At 36.8% G+C, this 25,448-nt stretch overlaps 1 long non-coding RNA gene across 4 annotated transcripts in view; it reads left to right on the forward strand.

Annotated features, from left to right (window-relative positions):
- LOC142086379 (uncharacterized) overlaps positions 1–25,448 on the forward strand; it is a 38,022-nt gene that overhangs the window by 4,319 nt on the left and 8,255 nt on the right. For 3 of the 4 annotated variants that reach the window (XR_012675092.1, XR_012675093.1, XR_012675091.1), the window contains exon 2: positions 2,701–2,783. This is a non-coding gene — a long non-coding RNA (uncharacterized LOC142086379). Of the gene's footprint in view, positions 1–2,700; positions 2,784–20,866; positions 21,205–25,448 lie in introns of all 4 variants that reach the window. The other variant, XR_012675094.1, reaches the window with a different exon arrangement.

Here is a 25,448-nt window from a genome sequence, read left to right on the forward strand (position 1 = left end):
TATTCTTCCAGAATCAATTCCATCTCTAATACTATAATCCATCCATTAGGTATTCATACTTATATGGTTCTTGGGTTGTCCTTATATAAACTTAGCAATAAAAATATTTGATGTAAATGTCAATTGCAATAGATTTTCAATACAAGTTTGTATATATTACTCTGAAGTGGGAACACTTCAGAGTAAAATTGAAACAGATTTTCATTAAGCCTTACAGTAATAAGTTATTCTGAGAGAGCAGCTCTATAAACAGTAAGCAATAATCTCTTACTGAAAAAAAAAAAGGTTGTATTAGCCTTTCTTCACTGATAAACTTACATGAAGCATTCTTAAAATTTTCAACAAACTCTTTACCAGTTTTCAGTCCTCCATATGCTCCTACTGTAATTTATGGTATTGTAGATATCCAGTGTCTCTGGGCTTGTTATATACAGTGCAGCAGAGAATTTCTGCTTCTCCAATTTCAGTGCAATGCAGTTTGCTTCTAGGAAAATTCAGAGGGACTGCACTACCCCATCCAGTTCTCTCAGACTCTTCTCCAGACAGGAGGAGTTAAGTTGCTTTCCTGAATTTTAGATACTCATTTGCAGTACTTGTTACCAAGATTTAATTTTCTTCCACTGTGAAAAGAAGTTGTGACACATAAGAATGCTGGTCATAACTTTGAAACCTGAGATTTAAAGCGCAGGTCCTGCTTGCAGACAATTGTCCCTGCTGCATGACTCAGCCCATGTCCATTGACTCATTTGCTGTTATGGAGCTTGGCTACCCATTCGTTTGCAAATGCAGTACAAGCTGTTTGAAAAAAATAAAATAAAACCATAAAAATATCACTACAGCCATGTGATTTCAAAGTGATCTCTGTTAAACTGTGTCTGACAGGTATAGTTGTATTTTATTAGGTAACTATAGCTGTGGTTTTTTCCTGTAGTTAGAAATGTATTGGGGGGATAACAGATTCACAACAGAAGGATCAAGAATCTGGGTAACATTCCTTTCATCACAGACAGAACTTCGGAAGCTTCAAGGAGGAGCATAAGACAAACGTACTAAGTCAATTGCTATACCACCATATACTGAGAATATCAAAGCATGAAAATCATTGTTTTATAAATCTAATGTGGAGATGCTGAACTGATGAGTGCCACCTGCACAGTGAATAAATACTCAGTCTGAATAAGCATTATTGGCGCTCCAAGAGGGAAAAAAAAAAAAATCCAGGCTTTAATTTGTTGCTATTTGAACAGTCATTCCTACTTCATAGACAATAAAACAGCACTTTGATTTATACATGTATTCTATTTTTGAAACCTAACCAAACTGGTTTATTTGGTTTATTTTGACTTTCTGAAAAAGTCTAACCACAATAAAATCTATTCAGAGCTAGGTACTACAGTTTAAAAATAACAAAGCATAAATAGCTCTTTCCTGACAAACATTTTTAGAACCTAGCCTGAATGTATAATTTCTCAGCTGCAGAAATTTTTTTTTATTATACCTGGTACAGAGCTACATAAAAAGACTGATCATCTGATTTGGAATGACATCAAGCCATGCATTATTTTTCCTGTGCATGGGCAATTTCTAGTGTGTGGTAACTGAACTACGTTCAACACTTAGTTTCTCTAGAAGTTATTCATTGTAATCAAGTACATTAGGATGACAGCAAAATTTTAGTTTTCTATGAAGAATCACGAGTATTAAATCAGTAGTAGTGGGGTAAAATAGGAAGATGTGTGTTCATGCACATATGTATCTGACTATATCTGAGCATGTGTATATATGTTCAAAATATACGGAGGGATGATAGGCAACAAAAGAAAAAAGTTAAACTTCCCTTTATCTTTTCATAAATCCTGTTTGTTGTGATTCTTCATAAAAAAGCCAAACTTTTTTTTTTCAATAGTTTTGACAAGGAACCTATTCTTCTTGTCATATGTTTGTATTGTGTACAGAAACACTCACTTATGTTCTATTTGACATCACACTCGGCTTTTATCAAAGGTAGATTCTAAGAGACAAGGGAATCAAAAGCAGTCTAGCCAGCCTATCTACCCAAGATGCTCTCCAGCACTGCTATTCCCAGATAAAGCCAGACTAATTAGAATATAGGTATGAGGTGATAAATACCTGGCATCATTCAAGGGTTCAATGTATCTAGCAAGAAGACAAATTAAAGGTCCATTTTAGCCATGTGCATACATTCATGTACTAAGAGAAATGGAACTCTGATTTACCGGATTCTGTTATAAAAGCCATGCAAAGTAAGGAGAGGGGAAAAAAAAAAAGTATTTGGCTTTCAGCATAAGCCTATTTATCCATTGTCTTTCAAGTTCATCTCAAACATTCAGATAAACAAAGATAGGTGATCAAAGGCATACATTACCTTTAGCAATAAAACCATGTTTTAGCTAGCCTTTGATACTTTGTACCTCAATGTCATATATACCAAATTGTTCTTAGACGGGTATGACAATTAAAAATTATGTTGTAAGCGCAGAGCTTCAGAAACAGTATACTAATGAAATATGACAACAGTGAAAGATTTTTATTATTAAGCTGATTAAGCTTGGTAGCTGTACAAGTATAAGTTCATAACAGATCTGTATAAAGCATGCTGGTACGTAGTATTTCAGAGCTAGACTAAAATGCATTGGTGAAAATTTCAATATATGCTAATGGACCACATCTCTATTACAGGTATCAGCATTATTCTTGTCAGCAGCACAACGCATCAGTAGATTTCACCATGTGAAGCTCTGTAGGATGATACATCAGTGTAGGTATGCTATCAAAAAAAAATTGTATATGTATATGGCTAATTTAGTCTCCAATTAAAAAGGTGGGGGATGTTTTTGTCAGATGTTTGTAATTTGTTAAGGCTTTTTTGTTGCTGTTACAAATTCATTTCTCTTAGACTGGACAGTGGTAATCAAATTGATTATATGCGTCAGGATATGCTTTTCCTCCAATGGAAAAATCAATTTAATTATGTTTAAAGCTTCTAATGCAAGATAATGTTCATTTTGGTCTTATTTTTGTAAGAACTTTTTTTTTATTTCTTTTTGCAAGATAATAAAAACCCAAAACAATGCTATGAGCAAAACAACTAAATTACTTGAACAGTAATTAGCAAAGACATCAGGTCAAAGGAATGCAAACATACAAGTCTATTGCTATGTCTCACTGCAAAACTCTAGTATGCTGTGTTAGTAGATTTGTTAAATCTTTCAGCAATTGCAGAGAAATGAGTATCGACATGTCTGGTTGAACCTGAGTATTTTTAATACTTTCAAGATGTATATCTAATACTCAGATATATTCAGATTAATTTATTCAGACATTCCTTAACTTCAGACTTATTTCTGGTGGAGACAGAAGCTTTCTATTAGCAAGAAATTATGTAAGCCCTTCTTCTGCATTTCACCTAAAGAGAACAGTGACATAAGAACTTAAGTAACTACTAAGACATTATTGCTGAGACATGAGTTTATTTGATGGTAAGGCCGAATAAAAAAAAGCAAAAAATCTTTTTTGGGGACTAAAGCCCTGTTTTTCATAAAGTAAATGTTGCTAACATCTTTGTGAGTTGGAGTAACCTGATTCTATGTTCACACACTAACTTTCAGACAGGAAATGAAGGGGAAAAAAAAGGGTTTTTTTTTCCCCCCTAATATATATATAAAGTTGATGGAGGGAAAGGAATAGCAAATTATTGTTGCCAGTGTATAACATATATTTACTTATAATTCCAGCTTGGGGTTTAATGACTTCAACATACCACCATTTTAATTCTTTTATATATATGCTATTACCTTAATTCTAAACAGAGTATTACTTGCAGTATTATAGGGTCAGTGGTGCTTTATGATGGTTCTGTAATTGAAGTAAAGTTAAATCTTTCCTGAGGCAAGAAGGGTGAAACTCAAAAGCATTATTGCTTTCTGAGGAGGATCAATTGCTGAGACATCTCCCCAGGACACACTTGACAGATACACCTCTTTTAAGACTGTCTTTTGAAAATAAACTAAGGTGGATTTTTTCCTCCTCTTGTGAAGGCCATACAGTGAATAGGAAACAGTATGACCAAAGATACCTTATGTTGGTGCATGCAGTCTTTAGATGCTTTGACCTAGCACTCTCGGTAAGTTATCTGACTTTTTGTAGCTTTCAGGATCACAGACTTCAAAATTAGCTATTTTCATTAAATATCTGGGTGAAACATTCAGTACAAAGCAACAAAGTTAGTTCCCCAAGTAATGGATTTTGATTTATCAAGTTTTCAAGTAGGGTCATGCTCTTAGCTGACAAGAATGCAAGCATATTATTTGCCTTCCCCCCCCGGCTTCGTTTAATATTTGATAACACAGTCAACTATGCTTATTCTTAAATATGTATTGGTGCTTATAGACAGTTTTGTTCAAAATAATTTGAACATATTTTTATAAGCAAGTTTCCAGAATATTTGAAATATAAGATACCTTATGTATATTATTATAAATTAAATATATTATAAGTTAATATTTCACACCTGCCTTGTTTATATCTAGAAGAGTTCAGGATATTTCCATTGAAACCAAAGGTCTAACCTCAGATTTTTAGTGCTATCATAGTAAAGCATATTACTGAAATTGTTTACTTTTATTACTTTATGTATAATTACCACACTTCACCCTTTAACTTCTACAATTGTGCCTTCCTACTCATCTTCATATAGCTCAGAGAGATGTAGGAGGGCAAGATCTAGCATAGAATTTTGAGATGGGGGATAAGAAAACCAAACCACAGAACAAAAACAAAAGCAAGCCAAACACTACGTTAGACCACATTAGGATTTAAAAAAAAAAAAAAATCGTTACCTGTCCATATCAGAGGACAGGATTTACTAACTTTAGTAAACTCCCTATTAGTAAATTGACTATAAGAAAGAAAAGTCATCTCTTCCAGATGCACCTGGCATCCCGCTTTGCTTCCAGATTCTCTCCAAGGTGGGCCATTACTTTTAAATGCACAAATATGTAACAATATGTGCCAAGCCTTAGTGCAATTATATTTTCATTTGAACACACCTTAGAGCAGTCTAGAGTATTTAAACATTATCAGTGCAAAGCTTTAGCATCATGCGCTACGGTAAGTGTAACAATTTGCAATATTCAAAGTGGTGAAATCTGATATTACAATGTATCCCAATTCCTCTGGTATCTGAGGAGAGTAGTGAGTGTTACCACAGTAAACTCTAAGTTAAAGACATTGAGTTATTGTACACATGTGTTAGCTAGTACTTTATATTTAAAACATGGGATTTAAGAAGTTTCCATTTATCAAAAGGAGTGAGAGATGGCAGCTAGTTCATACATTTGAAAAACACAATGAAATCTCACATTTAAGTGACCAAAAGATAAAACAGGCCTACTCAAGAAGGATTTCCATTTCTGTAGCAATCCTAGGAAGTCTTTGAGTATGGGTAAGAAATAGGAACTGTTCTCATATTTGACACAATACAGTTCATATAAAATAATAGATCATAGATTTATTTCGTTTAATACAGGCCATGTAATTCACTTGAGTATTTAACTTAAACATGTGGAAAATCCTAGTTTCTCTCAGGGATAGGAAATAGACTTAAGTGATTAAAAATCATCTGGTTACTTTTCCTGCTAGCTTTTTGTTGCTTGTTTTTGTAGGAAGTTAAGAATTCTCTGAGGAAAGCGCCAAGATGTTTGTGTGGCTCTGTGAGCAATGGAAGGAATTTACAACAAAATATGCTACTGCTGCATAGTGATATGGAACAATAAATAATAAAATAGTCAAGAAGTAAGGATCGCTAAGACTCCCTTTCTATAAAATAGCTTTTCCTAGAGGAAAGTGGAACTGCTGTAGAACAACTTATATAAAACATTTGAGATGATGCTTGCCAAAGAAGCCTACCTTGGAATTTGGCAAAAAGCCAGTATGTTCTAATTACCTTTACTTTGCAGTTCAAGTTCTTGCTAAGAAAGTGCTACTTGGAAGTAGCTGGTACTGTAGAATTTGATAATCCTGAGTAAATTCAATTGTTCTGCTGGGCCAGAAACCTAAGCAGTCTTTCAAAAAAAAAAAAAAAGAAAAAGAACATACTGAAAATAATGTTTTATAAGAGAAGACTTGACAAGGATATAAAATGCTAGGTAGCCAAAGCTGAGCAGTATTATAAATAATCATTTATGTAGGTTATTAAAAATATCAATTATTTTCTTATTAAAATAGGTAGTTTTCACATTGAATACTGCATTCCTCATTCAAGAAAAAGAAAGAATAGCAGTTTCAAGAAAATTTTTATCATGGAAGGAGAGAATATAGAGTTATTCTTTCATGATAACTTAATGCAGTAGAAAACTTTCAAAGCAATAAGCCATATAAATACTATTCTTACCACAACTATTTACTACAAGGCATAACAGCCTTGGTCTTCATTAGCATTTTAGAATAAATGAATGTCATGATGAATGTCAGTATGTCATACTGAAGCAGCTGTTGATATGCTATACAGTTGCTTTCAGTTACATTAGCATCTATCTTCAAACAGTCTAAACTGCTTTATTTTTAAGCTTAACCTGAACTTGTTATTCTGATTTCCCATTGATATTACAAGAGTAAACAGTAGCCTTTTTGCTGTTTGTTATCAGGCAGCCTTAATCACTATCTGCCTTCATACCTTGCTCTCTTTCCCCGCCTTCACTACTGCCATCAGTTCCAAAGTTGTCGCATCACCTGCACTGCAGTAGATGTATGCCACCCAGTATGCTTTCCCACTGAGAATGCCAACTGCATTTATCTATTTGTAATTAAGAGGTTGCAGGGGGCTTTTCAATTCATAGAAGTTATAGAATTAGGCTAGAAAAGTTTTACAAATTATTCTTACTAGAATTAGACACTATCAGACAGATTTAACTGAGTCAGTCTTTATCATTCATTAGATAACTTTTCATTTTTTGGCTTAATTTCCCAACAAAAGCTTTCACTTTCAGCATAAACAGTATGAATACTAACCTGCATAAGAATCAGAAATGATGTGCTCAAAACAAGTCACAGGTCTAATAATGCAGACAAGCAGTTCGTTATTTTTGTCTAGGGTTAAAGCTTCACACTGCATCAGAGCATTTGGGCTACATTCCTGAGTGTCACATGGAGAGAAAACGCGGATTTGGTTAAGTTCTCTGCACCTCATGTCTCTCCTCTCTAAAGAAAAAGTAGGAGGACTGCTATGCTTTAGGGCTTAGGTGCAATTTCACAATACACGTAACACAGTCTAATTATATACTGCTGCCAAAGGGACAGTCCCTTTTTCCCCTTTCAGCCCCAGCTGCACGTTTCTGCCCCTTCTCTCACACTGGATCTAGCAGTCATGACACTGCATGGTGAGTCAGATTTTTATGTTTTCATGACTAATCTCACAGTCCCAGCACTTCTTGATCAGTGCAAAGGAAGGAGCAGGAAGGCTCAACTAGTGGATGAGGTGTGCAGAGACTGGAATCTCCCCATTTGGCAACAGCCTACAGTCCCAATTATTTGATTTGTGAAACTGCAGCCCAAGTAGTTAGAAACTCTGTGATCCCAGAAAGAGTATCTTTTTGCATATGCAAAGTATATCTCAAAGGCTATACCTTCTCATTCATTAGTTTATCACACTGACATAAGCAGCAATATTATTATATAAATCCAGAGCTGAAGTTGCTAAATTGGGTTTTTGTCTATTGTTCATAATTCCACATAAGTTACCTCTTATACTGTAGGTATTGTCTGGTTTGAGAAAAGCCCATATGACTTCTTCAAAAGGTTATAAAAAAGAACAATAGGAGTAAATAGGAAGGCAAAAAAGTTTGCTGATAAACACAATTTTTCAATATAGTTGAGACTAAAACACATACATCGAAAAGGCGCAATATTAGATTATGAAATAGTAGATTAAATCTTATGCAAGTGAATGCAAAGCAATCATCTAGGAAAAGACAGCCTACATCCCATGTAAACAGTAAGGGATTCTGGTTTAGCTCTTGTCAACCAGATAAAGAGATGTGGGATTTACTGTGAATAGCTCCCTAAAAATGCCAGCTCAGTGCTCAGCAATGGTTAAGATGAGAAACAATGTTAGGAATTTAGGATGAGAGCTGAGAACAAAACAGAAAAGAATACTTATTGCATTGTATAAATCAAGGATGTACCCACATTTTGAATACAGCATGCAGATCTGTTCCTGTGCCAGAATATATGTTTAATAAAATTAAATGAGGAACAGAAAAGGGCAGCAGGGACTTTTAGAGATATGAAACAGCTTCTACATGATAAGCAACTAACTAGATTAGGACTCTTCAACTGGGAAAATAAAAGGATGACAAAGAAAAAAGAAATTTTTTTTATAAGACAAATACCTCTCAGATGCCTGTATAGTCATCTCGTAGGGACTAAAAAGGTAGATTTGAATAAGAATTAGGCAAACTCAGGAGGTAGGTACGCTGGTGTGTATTTGTAGGCATTTCGTATCCTAGGTTTCTCACAGCACTTCACAAACCATAACGAATCCTGTGATAGATGATTAGGAAGAGTGCTGTGAACAAACCAAAAAGTGTTTTTCCCCTACTATGACCTCCCATGTTATAGCTATCAATGCAAGGTTTTCCTGAATTAGAGGCCAATTTTCTGTGCATTTGAAAGTCTTTTATACTTTTATGCTTTCTGTAAGTTGCCTTTTGGGTTTTGTGTTCACCTTACTATGATTTTGTATTTAAAATACCAGAGCCAAGGGCTTTTAAATTCTTGTTTAGAAACAACTTCTGCAGTTTATCCTTCTTAGGTTTGGAGGGAAAGCGCCTTTCAGCTTTTTTTTTTTTTTTAATTATTAACATCGGTAGATTATGTTGAGTCTCTAGAATAGCATCTTTAAACTCTAAACCACCTGCAAGCATTTTATCCTCTTAGTTGTTACTTCAAAATGAAAACAGAGATTGATTTGCATAAAGGCACATGGTGAATTAATGAGGGAGATCAGGAACAAAATTGAGAGACAAAGGCTGGCAATCTGTTGTTTCAATATCCAACTATACAACTTCCCCCCATAATTCTTACTGTATAACAAAAATAATCTTCACTTCTTGGCAACAGTTATCCTGCAGTTTCACTATCCTGCCAAACACAGCTACATGAGATATGCTAGAGTTGAACACTATTGAAATATTCTTACACATCAAGATTTCGGTTTTCTATTATCTCAGTACAGACCACAATTAAAGCAGAACATGTACCCTATTGACAGGGTACAACTGGACAGTTCTACAACTTACTTCCAAAGCAAGTGCCTTCCATTTGTATCATGGGACTTCTCACAATTTGACTACCACATTTACAGATGACATCTGTGAACTGAATTACCAGATTTCAACTTACGTGCATCTCTGAAATATTAAAATACAGATCTTAATGTTTTACTATATGTAGCAAGTAAATAATGTATAATAGAATTACACAGCAAATTCCCACCAAAGGTGGGCGGTGTACATACAGCTGTTTTGAAGTTAATTTCTACTTTTACAAAATGCAGCCAATATTACAAAAATATTATCTCAATTTGTCACTTTCAAGTAACAGCATCTCAGTTAAGTAATTTAAAGACATTCTCATCCCTTTGCTGTTTCTGATCTGATTTTGCTCGATTTCCATCCTGAATGGCTAAAAGTTGATTACTTTCCTCTTAGTCCAATTACTGAAATACCAAATGGGCACATTTTCTGTCTCCAAAATGTGCCTAAAATACACGGTTCTGACTAATCCCAGTTTGACCAAGAAGAATAAGTAACCTATCGATATACATTACTTATAGTTTAAATCATGCGCATCTCCTTATTTGAAAGGGATTTAGGACACAAGATTTAGATCCAGATCTATTCTCTGAATGCTCCATAGTTGTCAGAATCGTGATCTGCTAATCCAGGACTGCCTAGGCTTTTTAGAAAAATTATGGCTCAGATTTAGTGATGCTCTTATCCTTCACAAAATCCTCACAAAATTCTGGAGAGTGTATGTTTTGCCTTGCTTGACCTTTGTTTAATTAAGTAGGATAAACACACAGTTGTTTCTTCAACACCCAGAAACTGGAGAAAAAAAATAGCAGCATGACATAAAAATAGTTAGAAAGGTTTTTACAGTGAAGCAGAAATACCATCCGGTTTAATTTGAAGGGTTAAAAAGACGTTCTGTATTTACAAAAATTTTGCAAATAACCTGAAATTCTTTGACAGGTGCATCCTAAAGAAACATCCGGGGTGTTAACTTCAGGAATAAAGATACATAGAGTATAGAAAAAGATGGTGGTCTCAGAGTTTTTGTTTATACATATAACTTTTCTTGGCAACACAAAACAGCATTAAAGTGTGCAGCATGTTCTAAAAAAGCAAGTTTAAAGCACACAGGGTTGTCATCCTAGACTGCTCACAAAAAAAAAACAACAAAAACACCAAAAAAAAGGAGCGGGGGAGGGGGGAAGAGAGGGTGGAGGGAGGTGGGAAGAAGAAAAAGAAATAACATTTTCCCATGCAGTTATTCTGGAAAGTATAGCAGACTCCACCCAACATAGTAAACAGCCAGTTTACAGAAAAGCCAGGCTCAAAAGAAAAGTAAAATGAGGAACTCTGCAGTCAAAAAATACAGAAGCTTACTAATTAAATAAATGTTCAGTGTTAAAATTTATCATCCTGATTCTAGGAACTAAGTGATATGACCACAGGGTACAAAAATAGCCACAGAAGGAGTCACATGGAGTGATGTAATGTGAACATGGAAGAAATCCTTGCTTTTTTTAAACTGAAAAATTTATATTCAGTGAAACTCTAGGAAAAACACAAACAAACAAAAAGGTTAGCCCTAGTGCACTGAATCAGGTCAAGGGCAGCATTCATCTGTATGCATTTGGTGCTTACATCAGCATCCCATGGTAGAAAAATCTTATACTAACCTTGGCGTAACAGTAGAAAGCACTGCACAGAAGTGCAGTGCCTTTCGTTTCTGGAAAAGTTACTCTGCATTAAATGCATCATCATATAGCCACTTAATTTCTTCTGTTCAAGGACAGAAATAGTGTTAAGCAACCCCATTAATGAGGTTCTGTCCTCATGAAGGACTTCTCAAATATGAAGGATTTTTGGTCTGTTGCTTTTCTACCATATGTTCTTGTAAATAAAGGTACCCAGGAAATCTGAGATGCAGCAGAGGGCAGTGGATTGCATTCCAGTTTTACCAGCCTGCACTCCCACTCCTACAGTAATATGCTTCACGAAAAGGTTTTCCAAAGTCTGAAGTATTTTGCAAAGATCTTACTAAAAATATAATCCTAAAATATTTCTAAGGAAGCCAGAAAGAGAAAATAAAACAACTTTCAAGATTTCCATTAGAATATATTGGAAAACACACACCACAGTACTGACCTGTGAATGGTTAAAGAAAATTAATAGCTGTATGCAGTGTGCTAATACACTAATGCAAGCAGAAGAGCGTCATTCCACATGCCCTGGTGCATGAGATCATTGGCCAAATGGCTGGATATTTCAAACCACATGAGAGGAGCATTGCTCCTTCCAGGATGGAATATGGCCAGAAAAGAAAAAAAAAAGTTCTAGAATCTCCTTTAAGAAAAAACAAAACAAAAAAGTGGCCCTGCTATGAGCTGCACGTGACTTGCCAGGTCCGTCTTTTAGAACTGGTCTTGAATTTAAATTCACCCATAAATAGATTCTGTGTTATCTTCTCTTTCTACCACATCATAACACCACTGATGAGTTCAGCAACAGACTCATTTGGCCTTGGAGCCTGTCATAGCTCCTTGTTGTTGAAGTTACTGTTATTATCCAGCTCCATTAATTCCAGTTTTCTTTTCTTCTAGAGTACTTGAATATTCAAGTATGATGCTTTATGCCATTTAATTCTCTTCATAGAGCTAGGTGTTAGTAAGGAAATATTGTGGTTTTAAGATAAAATGCACAATAAAAAAATACACAACAATATTATAGCAAATTTTAGATTATAATGAGCTGCAACTACAAAGGCATTGGTTTTAAAGCAATGAAGGGCTCAAATTGTGGCTCTACCAGAAACTACTTCATCAAGTCACTTAGGTGAATAATTGAAATATGCTTAAGCAGATGTTAAATGCTTTACTGGCTCCGAGACTAAGTTAAACACAAGAGAGAGATTTTCAAGAATGCCAAAATTACTTTGTTAGTGAAAGTGCATCAGTTGGGAAAAATTGTGAAGTAGCAAGGCAGTAACAGGGAATATCCATTGTTAGCTTCAAAATCATTGAATCAAAACTGTGAGATTACACTAAAAGAAAGGGAAAAAAAAAAAGAAAATTCCTGTTTAAGGATTAGATCTGTCCTTGGGGAGGGTTCTTTGTTTCTACTCCCTCAGCTATCCCCAAAAGATAAGGGGATAGCATGTGTCATACTATTATCACCATTCTCAAGTTTACTTGACCTCGAATTCAAGAGCTCTTTCACACCCCCACATTTCACTCTTCTCTCTAACGGGGGGTTAATTCTGCTTCCCATCCTAGCCTTACTGTTGCTGCTGCTTCTAGTGGTACAGAAAGAAGGAAAGCAGCTTTTTAGAAGAGTTCTGTCCTGTGGAGGGCTGAAATCCACAGTGGGGCTGAAACTTCTCAGATCCTCACAAGACTGATACCAGTCCTCACCAGACTCACATGATTCAAGGAAGTCACAGGACTTGGTGACACTGAGTTAGAAAGACGAAGGCGAAATCGTCAGCTCTGCTGCGAGTTTTGCACATGTCTATGTGCTTGGGCTACGTCTAAAGGGCTCCGAAAGAGCCACCTCCAGAGCAGCTGTAAGCACAACCCACCTGAGCACCCACACCTACTGTCCTTCTGCAGGCTGCTAACCTCCAGCTATTCCCAAAGCCGTACCGAGAGGTTTGAAGCCTCTGGAAGGTAGGTCATAGTGCAGAGGCAATCTCAGAGGTTGTCTCTGTGAGACTTTAGAGACAGTTTTAGTCTCCAGTTTTCAGTCTTGCTCTTTGTTCTTACTTTACACTTTCGTACCTCAGTGAGGAAAGATGAAGCAAAGATAAGCTAAACAGCACAAGACTCCTGGGTATTACTGTAATGAGGACTCAGTTCTAATATTTTGGAACATATCTGGAAAATGTTTTGTTCAGTAAGGGGCCATAGCCTCCTGATGCCTCAATTTTCTATCCTTGAAATAGAAACAGGCATGCTTCCCTTGTTCTTTCAACACTTTCAACTGTTTATGAGGCATCTACATTGGTTATATGAGGAACATACTCATTCATAAGCCAGAATTCCTGCTAGCATTGGACGTAACTGGAATATCGACAAGAAAAATATCGCTAATGCCTACTAACCACTGGAAAGCTACAAAAAACCCAACCAAACCAACAAACTGTATTAATGAAGAGTGAGGCATTGGAAAACAACCCTTTAACACTTTGAACAGGAAGAAGGATTAAAGAGCATTCTAGAACAGAAAACAGAATTATTTACTACGTAACAGAACTATTTACTACATAAAATTCCCACTTCAGCCATGAATCAGCTATGTAAGTGTTACCCACTTCTGGTGGATGAGAGGCAAACTGTACCATGGAAGCCAGGCAGGAGTAAACCTCACTGACGTTCCTGGGCCAAGCTGATGTAGTTGTCCATGCACAGTAAACTTCACACCTGTAAGAGAAAGTCCCACCTGCAAATAACATGCTCCTCCTTCATCTGAGGCATCTGCCTCCCTTTGCTATGGGGCATGGGGCACGAAGAGGGAAAAAGACTTCAGTCAGTTCAGACTTCAGTAACCAGTGGAGAAACTCATCATAGAAGGGCATGCTCTCCAGAAGCATATACATGCATATCCTTTTCCACTAGGAAAAACTGGTTCTGATTTAAGTTTAATTTTTTTTTTGCATTCTTACCACTCATAGCATTTGTACATTTGTTCCAGACATCTGTAAAATCTCATATGTCTACCTAGGAAGAGTTTCACTAGCATGCTTGCAGCATAAACAGTCTGCTTTTGCTGTCCAACACATAAACAGAATCAAAATTAAGAGTTACTCCCTTCTCAGCATACTGAGATGACATTATAATACTATGAACATTGCACTATTCTGGCTAGCAGCCCTGTTTTCCCCATGGCCTTTAAAAGAAGGAAGAAAATTAACACTCAGCTCATGTTGCAGTAGTTACAGAGATCCTCAATTGCCCCTCTGACATTATTTTATAGAGGCTATTTGGTCCAAAACTGTAAGTGTCTGAGAAGTATCAAATGCAAATGCTGTCAGAAATCAGCAAGTTCCCTAAAGAACAAAGGTGATGACCACATTGTTTCCAAGCTGTCCTGTGACATGCAGTTTTCTCTTAGTTTGACTCATCTAATCTTTAATGGGGAGCACAATTAAACACTGTTGAGATATAACATTCCAGGAGTTCTGGAGAATAGCAAGTAGTATTGCTTACAGATCTTTTTTGAAAGTGTATGAAGATTTCCAGTGGGAACTTTAAAATAAAAAGTTAAGTGGCAACAACTTCTCTTGAATTCTCTGGCTACATACAAGTTTTTGTTTGCATTAAGCTCTGATGTCCTGAAGCCAGTCGTATAACAACAACTCAGTGTTTAATCCTGCAAAGGGAAATTCTTCCCCATATTGTTAGTGGTATGGCTCATCCATGACATAATCTTGGCCTGGCTTGAGGAACAGACTGTAGTCCCCGACCAATTCCTTTGAACTTTGACAGTACAGTGTTGTAAATTCTCATGATTCTACCAAGAGTAGAATGATTCTGTTCTGTGATCCAGCCAGTCTTCTGGAAATCCAGCAGCTCCAGCTCTCACATTATTTTCAGTCCTGTCTGTGGAAATCTCCTTTGACTATCTGCTACTCCCATCTCCTGGGGTAGAGCATCTAGGTCATTACTTCACAAGGCAGACGGACCTTTCTTTCTCTCCTTCAGTACCCAATATGATTTTTTTTCAGCTGAGGTTAAATGGGAAACAGAATCATTAATGCAGCCCTCAGAGGAAGAAAAGAAGCAGAAGGTGTCCAGAAGTCCAGGCCAGCCCTCGTCCCTTCTCCCTACCATTCCTGCAAATGGTGGGTCAGTTGGGCTTTGCTCTCCCTCTCAACGTGGAGGTGGGCTGAAGAACACTTTGGGTTTCCTCTATTTGACTGGAGGACTCCAGTCTAGAAGCCATCTCAAGCCTGTGGTAAAAGCAGGTGCACACTGCAACCCACAAGGAACAGAAATGTAAATAAGGGCAACATGTAAATAAGGGCATCAAAACCATGATTAAATGAAGGCTGGCTACCATAAGTATTGATGAGGGATGTTGTCATCAGGTGGATCACTAACTGATGTAAGCAGATAGGATGGTGGAACAGAATGTGAGGCGTTACTGGAAGCCTTTATTATCAGGCAGTTTCAAAAGTTCCTGTACCCCAAAGGCAAATTGCATTCTATACATTTAGGAGAACTGGCAACATTACAGACTCAAGTTCAGAGTGCTCGGGATAATCAAATAAATAGCTATACAGACACACACTCCCTATGCTTTTCTTGTTTTTGTTGTTGCTGTTGTGGAAGTTTTCTTCCTCGGGATATTTTGGGATCCAGCCTGTGCTTTTTGAGGTTAATTCTGCAATACCAGCACCAAATTTATAGTTGAAGATATTCGCCAGCTACTCCACACTGAGAGCTGATGCATAGCTGGTATAAAGAGTTCTAGCTGAAGATTAAGTCATCGAAGTACAGAAAGTGGCATGAAATCATAGACATAGAACTCAGTCATTAAGATATAGGAAAAGAATTCAGAAACAATATACATGTTGGGTTTGGTTTTTCTTCATTCTCTCCCCCCCTTCCTCCCCTCCCCCCCCCCCCCGCAAAAAAAGAAAGATTTAATCTCTCCTTTTTAGTGATGTGTCCAAGACTAGACCATAAGGGGAAAAATTATGATCCATTTGTTTTCCCATCAGTAAGTATACTAGAGAGGGAGGAATCTGGTCTTTTAGATTCTACTTAGTATGAAAGGGGATAGTGCTAGGGGAGAAAGAACAAGTTGAAAACCCTTGAAAAATGAGGATTGCTGTGGTGCTGTATACAAAAGGCTCAAGGAGGATGCTTCTGCTTTAAAGAAAGTTAGTTTTACTTCTTTTACTACTTTCATCTGAAGGGAGGAATCCAGGCTTATTTAAGCTGTAATGGTTGCACTTCTGTTTCCTAGCTTGAGTCCCATAACATGGAACTGTATTTGGAATCTGCAAAACAGTTCTTTCTGGATTAATGTTACTTAATCATGGGGTGGAAGTGTTTTGGGAAGAGTCCCCTAAGAAGTTTTAGAGGATAAAGCCTGAAGCTTGTCAATAAAACAAAACAAACATTAGGGGTAAAGTCTCTTATCTACATGCTAGGTCCTCAGGTTCTGCCATAACCAAGTTGGATACCCAAACCTAGCTGTAGTGGTGGGTTTTCAGTAGATCTTTCCGTCTCTCCTGATGGAACTGTTTACTTTGTATAAATACACATGAATAGGAGCAAAATCCTGGAACTTATTTTGTCCCAAGTAGTTGGCCTACATTATTTGATAACTTGGAATGAAGGGATGTCTCATCTAAACCAGAAACTTTGTCTTGGAACACTGAAACCTTTCCTGACAAAAGCTTCACCAAAATAAATTAATTTCCATGCAAAACTTTTGGCTTTGAATCTCGTTTTCCAATGAAAAAGCATTTTGTTGAAAGATTCTTGATGAGTTCTGTTTCTGAACAGATACATTTTGAGTAATCACTGTGTAGGACAAGGAAATATTTGAAAATCATGAGCTTCATCAGTGTCATCCAACAGATGCATTTTTGCATAAGTAATTAACTTGAAAGAAATACACATAAGCATTCTCTACTGGTTTGCAGTTATTTTCAGGGTATATGAGTAATCTAACTGCATCTGAAAGCAGCTGCAATTTATAGATGAGTAATCTTTGCATATGAATAGATTTTGATCTGTGAACGACTAATTTCTACTTCTTCTGAAAGGGATTAAACATCTTTTGCTTCCTGTAAGAAAGCAATTACAATTTATGTGGACAATTCAGTATTGAACACTACAGTTAGATTGGAAGCTGTATTTAATTCTTAACTTGTTCAGTTGCTTTTGATATTACCCAACAAATTCCACTGAAGCAGAATCTTAAGGCCCATCAAGTGATAATTTATGGGACTCTAAGCAGTCAAATTATACTAACACAAGAGAATCTGAATGTTTTGAATTATCTTTGTGCTTACTTCATACCAGATACATAATAAGTCTTTTTTCATTCAAGTACTTACAATATATGCTACATTGCAAGAGAAGATGTTATCACAATATATCCATGCCAGTTTTAGTATAGGTAGAACATATAAAAATAACAGTTAAGGTAAGTTATTATGGATGTCAACCTAGAAAGCAACTTTAATATATTCATACTCCCTGGGGGCTACTATAAGTATTTAAGATATAAGCTTAAAATATAAGCGTAAGATGACTCCAGTCAGTTTTATTGACCTTTAGACATGCAACAACATTAAAGACAGATACACCTACCAATCCTCTAACACAGCCTTCACTGGGAGTGTTGATACACCCCCTGTAGATAACTCAAATGCAACATTTAAAGAGGTTTGATGTTTATGATATGAAGTTCAAGAAGTTACTGCTAACAGAATTTATTGGATATTTCAATCTCTGGGCATAGTTATCGGCACTAAGATTTCTGAAATACATTTTTCTTGGATAGTCTCTGGTGACCATTTGCACAAAAGTTACTGCAAACAAGACAAACATCACTGTAAATACCCAATTTCTCAGTAATTTTTCCCTCCCCTAGTGGAAGACTGACTTGAATTTTCTATGTCTTATTACAACAGTATAGAAGAGGGACCACCAAAGCTCTGTTAACATGGCCAGTACGTTTTTGTTTCAGATCTGGCCTTTTTTAAAAACACCACAACATGGATGTAAAAGCTACCAATATTGCATTAAGATCTCTGCAACTGTGTTGAAAAGAACTGTTAAATACTGCATTTTGCTTGTTGAATAAGAAAAATAATTGTAATCCGCTGGTAGTTGGAGACACTTAAGCAATGAGATCATATCTTTTTATAATCTCAGAATTCAGTGTGTAATTGAAAGCAGGAGAATAAAAAACTGTCTTTTGAAGACAAGATGTCTCTATTGAGTATGCATCAACTCACATTTGGAGATACAGGATACAGAACGATGGGACTTGGTGCAGTTTGTCATAATCAGAGGGGCAGGGTGCAATAGCATAAGTGACATTTTTCATATAAATTGCCAGTTAATAAGGCGTGGTGGGTGTGGAAAATAGGAAGAGAGGCAAACACAGAGAGGATAAGAAATATTAGTGTGAAGGCTACACTGGTACTTCAAGCACAAAGCATTCATTTCACCAAACGCTGTATCAAGGAACGATGGTCCTACTGACTCCATGGTTCATCTCTAGTATCTTTGTCCATCAATAAACACTTTAATCAGTAATCTCTTTCATTTACGATAATCCTGGTCAGAATATGAGTGCTTATTATGTACCATGGCATCTATTTAGACTTAAAAAAAAGTGGTATAACAACCAAATTTGAATCTGAACAATTATATAAACAATATTGCACAAGTTTCTGATTAAGACCTAAATGTGTAAAACCTGGCTCTGGTTTATGTAACAGTTCTTCTTCATTAGCCCGCACTCAAGGTTTGAGTAATTCTTCGGTAAAATAATAAATTTTCCACAAGCCCTTGTTAGCAAATAAACTTTGAATAGAAGTAGCATACGCTCATGTGAGTTAGAAATTCACAGATTCATCAGCTCTTTAAACAATATTAATTGCTTGCATACTCCTGAAGGAAATTAGGCTGTCATGGCATTCTTTCAGCTTTGTATCTCTAAGGAGAATTGGGTCAAAGACAGAACCAGAAAAAGGCAGGCAAAGAATTTATTCTGGGTTTTGAGACTCTGAGGAAAAGACTGTGAGCTTTTGGCAATATGTGAAGGAATCCAAATGCAACGCCTGTGAAAGAAACCAGATTCAGAAAGGTGCTGGAAAACACTTTGTGGGAGGCACTGACTCGCAAGATCGGAGAGAGCAACTGAATCCAGGAAGCTGGCAGGGAGACTGCGGTGGGGGGGTTAGGTGGAATTGAATCAGTTTTTGGGTTGTTTTTCACAGCACTACACTAAGCCAGTTCTTACAGCTTCATTCTGGCGAATGGATATGTCATTAATCAGCAAGATAGGATACCATAGACTTGATTTTGAAATTGAGGGCTGCCTATCTGCAAAAAGGTAGCTATTATCATCCCTCACTTTTGTAGCCAGAGGAAACGGTTCCTTTACATCGCAGCCACTTTCTACAATAGATGCTCAAGTCGCATCTGGTTCAGTTGCTCTCTTATGTCCCTTGGCTACTATTTCCTTCTGTACAGTAGAAAGTAGCAGCAATGTGAAAAACAACATAGGAGCAGGACGCTTTTAACTATCCTAATGTGATCTCAGAGATCTGTGTATTAGAATGTGCTCAGAGAAAGATTTTTATTGATAGAATAAAGAAGTGATAGGGAAGTAATTTCCCTTGCATTCGCTCACATACAAAAAACTACACTAATCTGGGTTCTAGACAGATTTGAACTCCTCTTAAGGAATTGACTCTTGTGTAAATCAAAAAAGAATAATTTAATAATAATAAACAAGCATATCATTAATTTGAGCATTCTTACTAGTCTTTCAAATACAGGTTCCTTCAATTACATTAGGAGAAAGGAATTATTATCAAATCTGGGTGGGTTTTTTTGTTGTTTGTTTGTTTGTTTTTATTTCAATACATAGGATCATTGACTTCTGTAATTAAATCTAGTAGTACTTTCTCAGGAATAAGATTGCTACAAGAATCTGCTCTTCTACATGCCCATACACTCCCAAAGCATCACGTACCATTCACGGTATAGGGGTAGAAACTTTGATGGGAAAGAGTTAATCTGAGCAGAGGAAGGTAAAATAGCCAGTTAGTTTGTAAACTAATTGCAGGGATTGTGTAAATTCCTGAGTTCTGGTTGCTGGAGTCAGTGTTGCCACATAGGCTTCAAGATCTGCATACTTATAAAGTATTTCTAAATAGTATTTATTTAATGTGTGAGCTGAATACGTTCAAACGGGACACAAAACTGTCACAAGGGTCTCTTATGTACCTTGTGGAAACAAAGAATTAGAGCTGTCTCCAGTCCATGTGTAAAATTAGTTATGGTATTTAAATGCTTTTCACAACTAACATAGTACCAATTTATCATACATTAAATGCTTAGCTCTCTCAGGAGAGTAACCATATATTTTCATACTTAGTGAGCAATATATGATATAGTGTTCAAAGTAAAACCATATCCACAATTTGAAACCCTTGCTCATGACACAACAAGATTTATAAATGTATAGCCAACTTTAATATATAATCTGAAGAAGACCAGAGCTGCTTCTGCACCTTGAAAACATTATCTTTGATTAAATAGTGATTACAATCTTCCCTCAGATAAAAAAAAAAAAGTATGTGTATATATATTTATGTATATAATTTCAAAATCAAAGCCTTGTACTTACTGCATCTTCTTCTGCATGTCATCTGATGGCATTGGGAACAGATCCCAACATCCCAGAATGCAGCTTGGCAGGTATTAGTCTCCTGCTTATAATGGGCTCTCTAATTGCAATGCATTTTTTTTCCTTTTGAACTAGCTAACTAGCCTGTAATTTTTCTTGGTATCTGCCCAAAGGTAAATGAAGTATCTGATACACCCAAGGAATTCCTCATCTGCTACAGGTGACTTCAGATTGGGAGTTGCCATCACCAAATAAGAATGAATCTACATGTAACCAGGTTTCAATAATATCCCCAGGCAAGACAGATCGCTCATGCTTCCATTTTTATACTGTTTATGAGTTCTTATAAGAAGTACAGTGAAGCCTGCATGCAAGTCTCCTCCCCTGAGCTCCAACACAAGATTGAAGCTGAGAGAGATTCTGATCATTGAGCAAGTATTGACTTGATTTAATAAGGCAAGAAGAACCTCAACAAGCGATTGCAATTGCTGCTGCTACCCACTAGCTTCAGGTGCTTAGCAATTCAGCAGATCAGCAATGAGTATGCTTAAGCTTGACCCACTTTTTCTTCCCCATTTTGCAAAATCAGGGTTATTCTTGTTATTTTGCATTTGGCACTTTGCACTTAGGCAAATGCATTACAATGAAGTATCTTCCACTGTCACAATTTGAAAAGATTCTGCTATTAATATATCTAGCTGTTAAAAGTCAATGCATATGTAAAAGTGGGGAGGAGGCTGCAGTATTAAATGCAAATTAGCATGCAGTGATAATGGGTCTACGGCAGCAAAAAAAAAAAAAAAGGCTTAAACTAAAATACTAACTCTTCTTCCTTTTTCCTCATTTTGAGAAACACTGAATTTATCCTGCCTTCTGTTCCTTCAGCTGTTCCTATAGCCTCTTCTTCCTGCTGGCATCCTGAGTGGCAGATAAAAGACTTACTGTCCTTTCCAGCTGTCTCTTTTCTCCAGATTAAGATACTGTTTGCTGGGCGGCCTACTTGTCTGTCAGTGGACAAAAGTCTGCCCTCTCACTTAGAGGGTAAACACGCCGCTTGTCAAAGAGTGGAACCACTGGTGACCAGGATAGTACTTTTTCTTCAGCTGTTTCCTCTGTTGAGGACCTATGTTCTGCAGTGCAGCAACTTCATGGACTTCTCCTTTCTGCAAGAGCATGCAGGGGAGGCAAAGAGGTTGCTTCTTTCTTTTTTTTATTATCGTGCCCATTCTTTCATTGCTCCACATGTGGGAAAGTAGACAAGAATCCTCAGAACAGTATAGGACAAAGACAAACCAGGCTTTTCACTCAATATACATGAGCTTTGGGTAGAAAGTAAGTCAATTCTCTTGCGGGGAGATGAAATGTTTCCCTAAAATGTTACCCATCTGGTTTACTGGGCAAGATAATATTGCACTAGAAATACACAGCCCTCCCCTGGTAAACCATGTCCTTTTATTTGTAGTCAGTCATTCGATAGGCCCTGTGTATGCCACGGTATAGCATTGTTCTGGTTCTGGACAAATCTTTTTTTGTATACTGGCAAGTCTCCACTTACCAGGTGTATATCCATGCAGACGCAAATGAAAAATAACACATTGCATGTAAGCCAAATGCAGAATCCTGTAGTGAAGAAACTAGATTCAGAAATCACATGCACAATCTTGACAATGCAGAATGAATGTGGCAAAACATGCTGAGACAATGTCTGCCAATATCATTGCCTTTCTCTGAAGCACAAAGCCGTTTCAGCACACAGGTAGACTTAATGAAATTTTTCTTTTATATTTCTGGTAAAACATTCACCTTCCTAACTATGATTCTCATCAAGAGATCAACGACTTTTACTTATATCTTTAAGTACATTTTTTTTAAGAAAGCTCTGAGCTGGACACTTACCAGAAAAATAATCAAACCCAAGTACTTGAATTTTGGCTTTTGGAAGGCACAGAAAGTACAGGATTTATAATAGAAAGTCTGGGATAGCCTTTGCTCTAGATAGCAGCACTGCTTTCTCTGCCTGAAGTTTCAAGCTTCTGCATCCAAAACTGTTTCATGTAATTTAGTTCTCATAACTACAAGGTTCGTTTCAAATCCACTACAGATTTCCTAGCAAAAAAAAGTTGAATAATTTTCCACATGAAAGCTGGGGAAAGATACTCAGTTTTAGCCAGCTTTTTTAGGTACCAGTGAACTGGTAGACAAACAGATTAAATTCTAGTTTCCTAGTAAAAATAGTTAAATTATTCCCATGTATGTGATAAGAAGTAAAGTAACTCAAGCAAAAGTGAGAAGAAATAAGCTGGTGGTTGCGAAGACTTAATTTCAGTTCAGCTTAAGAAAATACTGTCCTGGTATCCATAAATTCATGTTTTTAGTTCAAGCAATTTTTCTCCATTTCAATTCACACTTGGATTACGAATGATACACCACGCGTGAAGAGTGGGGCGCAGGCTGTGGTACAGTAATAGTCTCTGACATAACATGCCAGGCTTGGAAGAGCTTTCAACACTAGTTGACATGTTTGGGACCTCTGCTTAGGAACAGCTTAAGTCCTGCCCTGTCCACCTGCAGGTTCCCTGTTTTTAGAAAGAGAAAAGGACATTGTAAATCTTGTGGATATTATAAAACAGAATAATCTGTTTCAGATAGCTTTTTGGCAAGGATCTCTATGAGATGATTCTTTATGTGTATGGGGTGCTGCTTTGATCGGCATGTGGATAGAGTGGGAAGGTTTAAAAGATTGTAGGTATGCGTGTAGACATTTTACAAAAGCAAAAACAACCTACAGGTGCAGCTAAAAATACCTCTGCATAAAATTCAGTCAACTAGTTAAAAATGCTGGTAAAGTCCCAGGGTCAGAGGGTGTGAATCTGTCATCATTTAGCAAAAATATTTATTCTATTTTTTCCTTTCATACAATTAGTTTAAACTAATCACTGTTTCAATAATGACATACTGTAAAAGATGGAGATTTGGGGCTTGGCTTCTATAGTGTAGTTCAGCTTTTAGATTTTTTTCTCCAGACTTCTGTGTACACAGTTTTATTTGTATGCAAACAATATTTGTGCAGGTGTCTACCTGGTGTTTGAGGCATGCAAAACCAGGGCTTGCCAAAACTTTGTTTTTTTTTTTTTCTTTTCCTAACCAAACAATCATTTCACATACCAGAGTATTTGGGCACCAGAGGGATGTGTTCTTCCATTTCAAGAAAAGTCTACATTCTTTATGGAACTACTTATGCTTTCTTCTTGTACTGCAAATGAATAAGAGTACAAGATAGAGTAGAGTAAAACCTTGTGACACAATTCTCAATCTTTCTCTGCTGCCTCCAAAGTAAAAAGGTTTCTGTCTAACCCCCCGACACTTACTGCTACCGGATGCATTCCAGGGTAACAAAAGCTGATTCTCACCAAATTTGAGGCAGGGGAAAAGAGTGATCCCTGGTTGGAAATATTCAAAGGAGGGAACAAGCTAAGGATCCTCAGTCATGAGGTTCTTTAAGCAGGGACTTCTGTATACCTTCTGGAATCAAAATGAGCAAGTATTAAATTTGAGTATCAAACTGAATCTGCTTGTATTCAGTTGATTGTAAAAGTTAATATAATTCTGAGTATCAAAATGAACAGGTATTCAATTAAACTTCCAGTGCGGTATGATTAAAAATGAAATAAAACCAAACACATCTTTTGTGGAGAACCGTGTAAATGTAATAGGGGTTTGTGCAAGGATCAGTTCAGTGGCAAAGGGAACACAGTTCATTTTCTTGCAAATGGTGGTCCATACTTTGCATGAACCTACTGCTCCTGTTTATAGGTATGGCACCACTACCCTCATTTGGCTTTCCCAGTAGGAGTGATATAGTATCTTTGTGCTTAGGAGGAAGAGTACAGTCAATATTCTCATGTTCCTCCACCTAGAGAGAGGTACTGGAAGGAGCACAGAGCACCCCAGTACATGGCACAATCCATACATTCAAAAACCAGAAAAAAGATAGCATTTGGGCTTCAGAAATGAAGTAGGTAGCAACCACATCAACTACAACCACAGAATCCAGACTAGCTAGCAGATGAAGGAGTGCTGACTTAATCGTGGTATGCAGAGTAGATAGCCAACAATATTAATCTAACATACTATGAATGCCCAGAATACTCATCCCAATCTTTTTGCTTCAGATTTTGAAGAAGTATGGGATATCTGCCAGTGAAATGAAATACAGTATAGCTTTGGAGCTTAGAGGGAAAAAGTACAGTAACCTAACATTCTGGAAAAAAAATCTTACTACATTTCCATTTTGTTATTCTTTCTCCTACAGCCTGATTAATGGTAATCTATCAATTATTTGGATTCAACTGAATTGAAGTTGGGAATATAACTTGACGTTACTATTAACTTGTAAACTCCATCCTCAAAGCGGATGACAAACAATATGTACTTCATTGTCAAACACAAGCATGTATCTCTGCCAAGAAAAAGGACATTGGGCAAAGGGATTCTGATGGCTATTGTTTGGCATAGATCTGTGTTTGTAAAAAAAAAGCACTTCCAGTCATTTGGGTGTGGGGCTTTTTATGGAACAATCTTGATTAGCTTGCTTTCCTAAGGAGAGGAAGCTTATGTAATGGTTCAGTCTATCTCTTGCTCCAAATTTCAAACATATTTGATGCACAAGCCAAGGTCTCAAAGATAATTAAATTTCTAAAGTTTCTTGGAAGTCAGCAGCTGAAGACAGAAAAACGAACCATATTCATTCCTCAG

The sequence above is a fragment of the Calonectris borealis genome, chromosome 10 (genome assembly GCF_964195595.1).
Source record: "Calonectris borealis chromosome 10, bCalBor7.hap1.2, whole genome shotgun sequence".
Taxonomy (NCBI): Eukaryota; Metazoa; Chordata; class Aves; order Procellariiformes; family Procellariidae; genus Calonectris; species Calonectris borealis.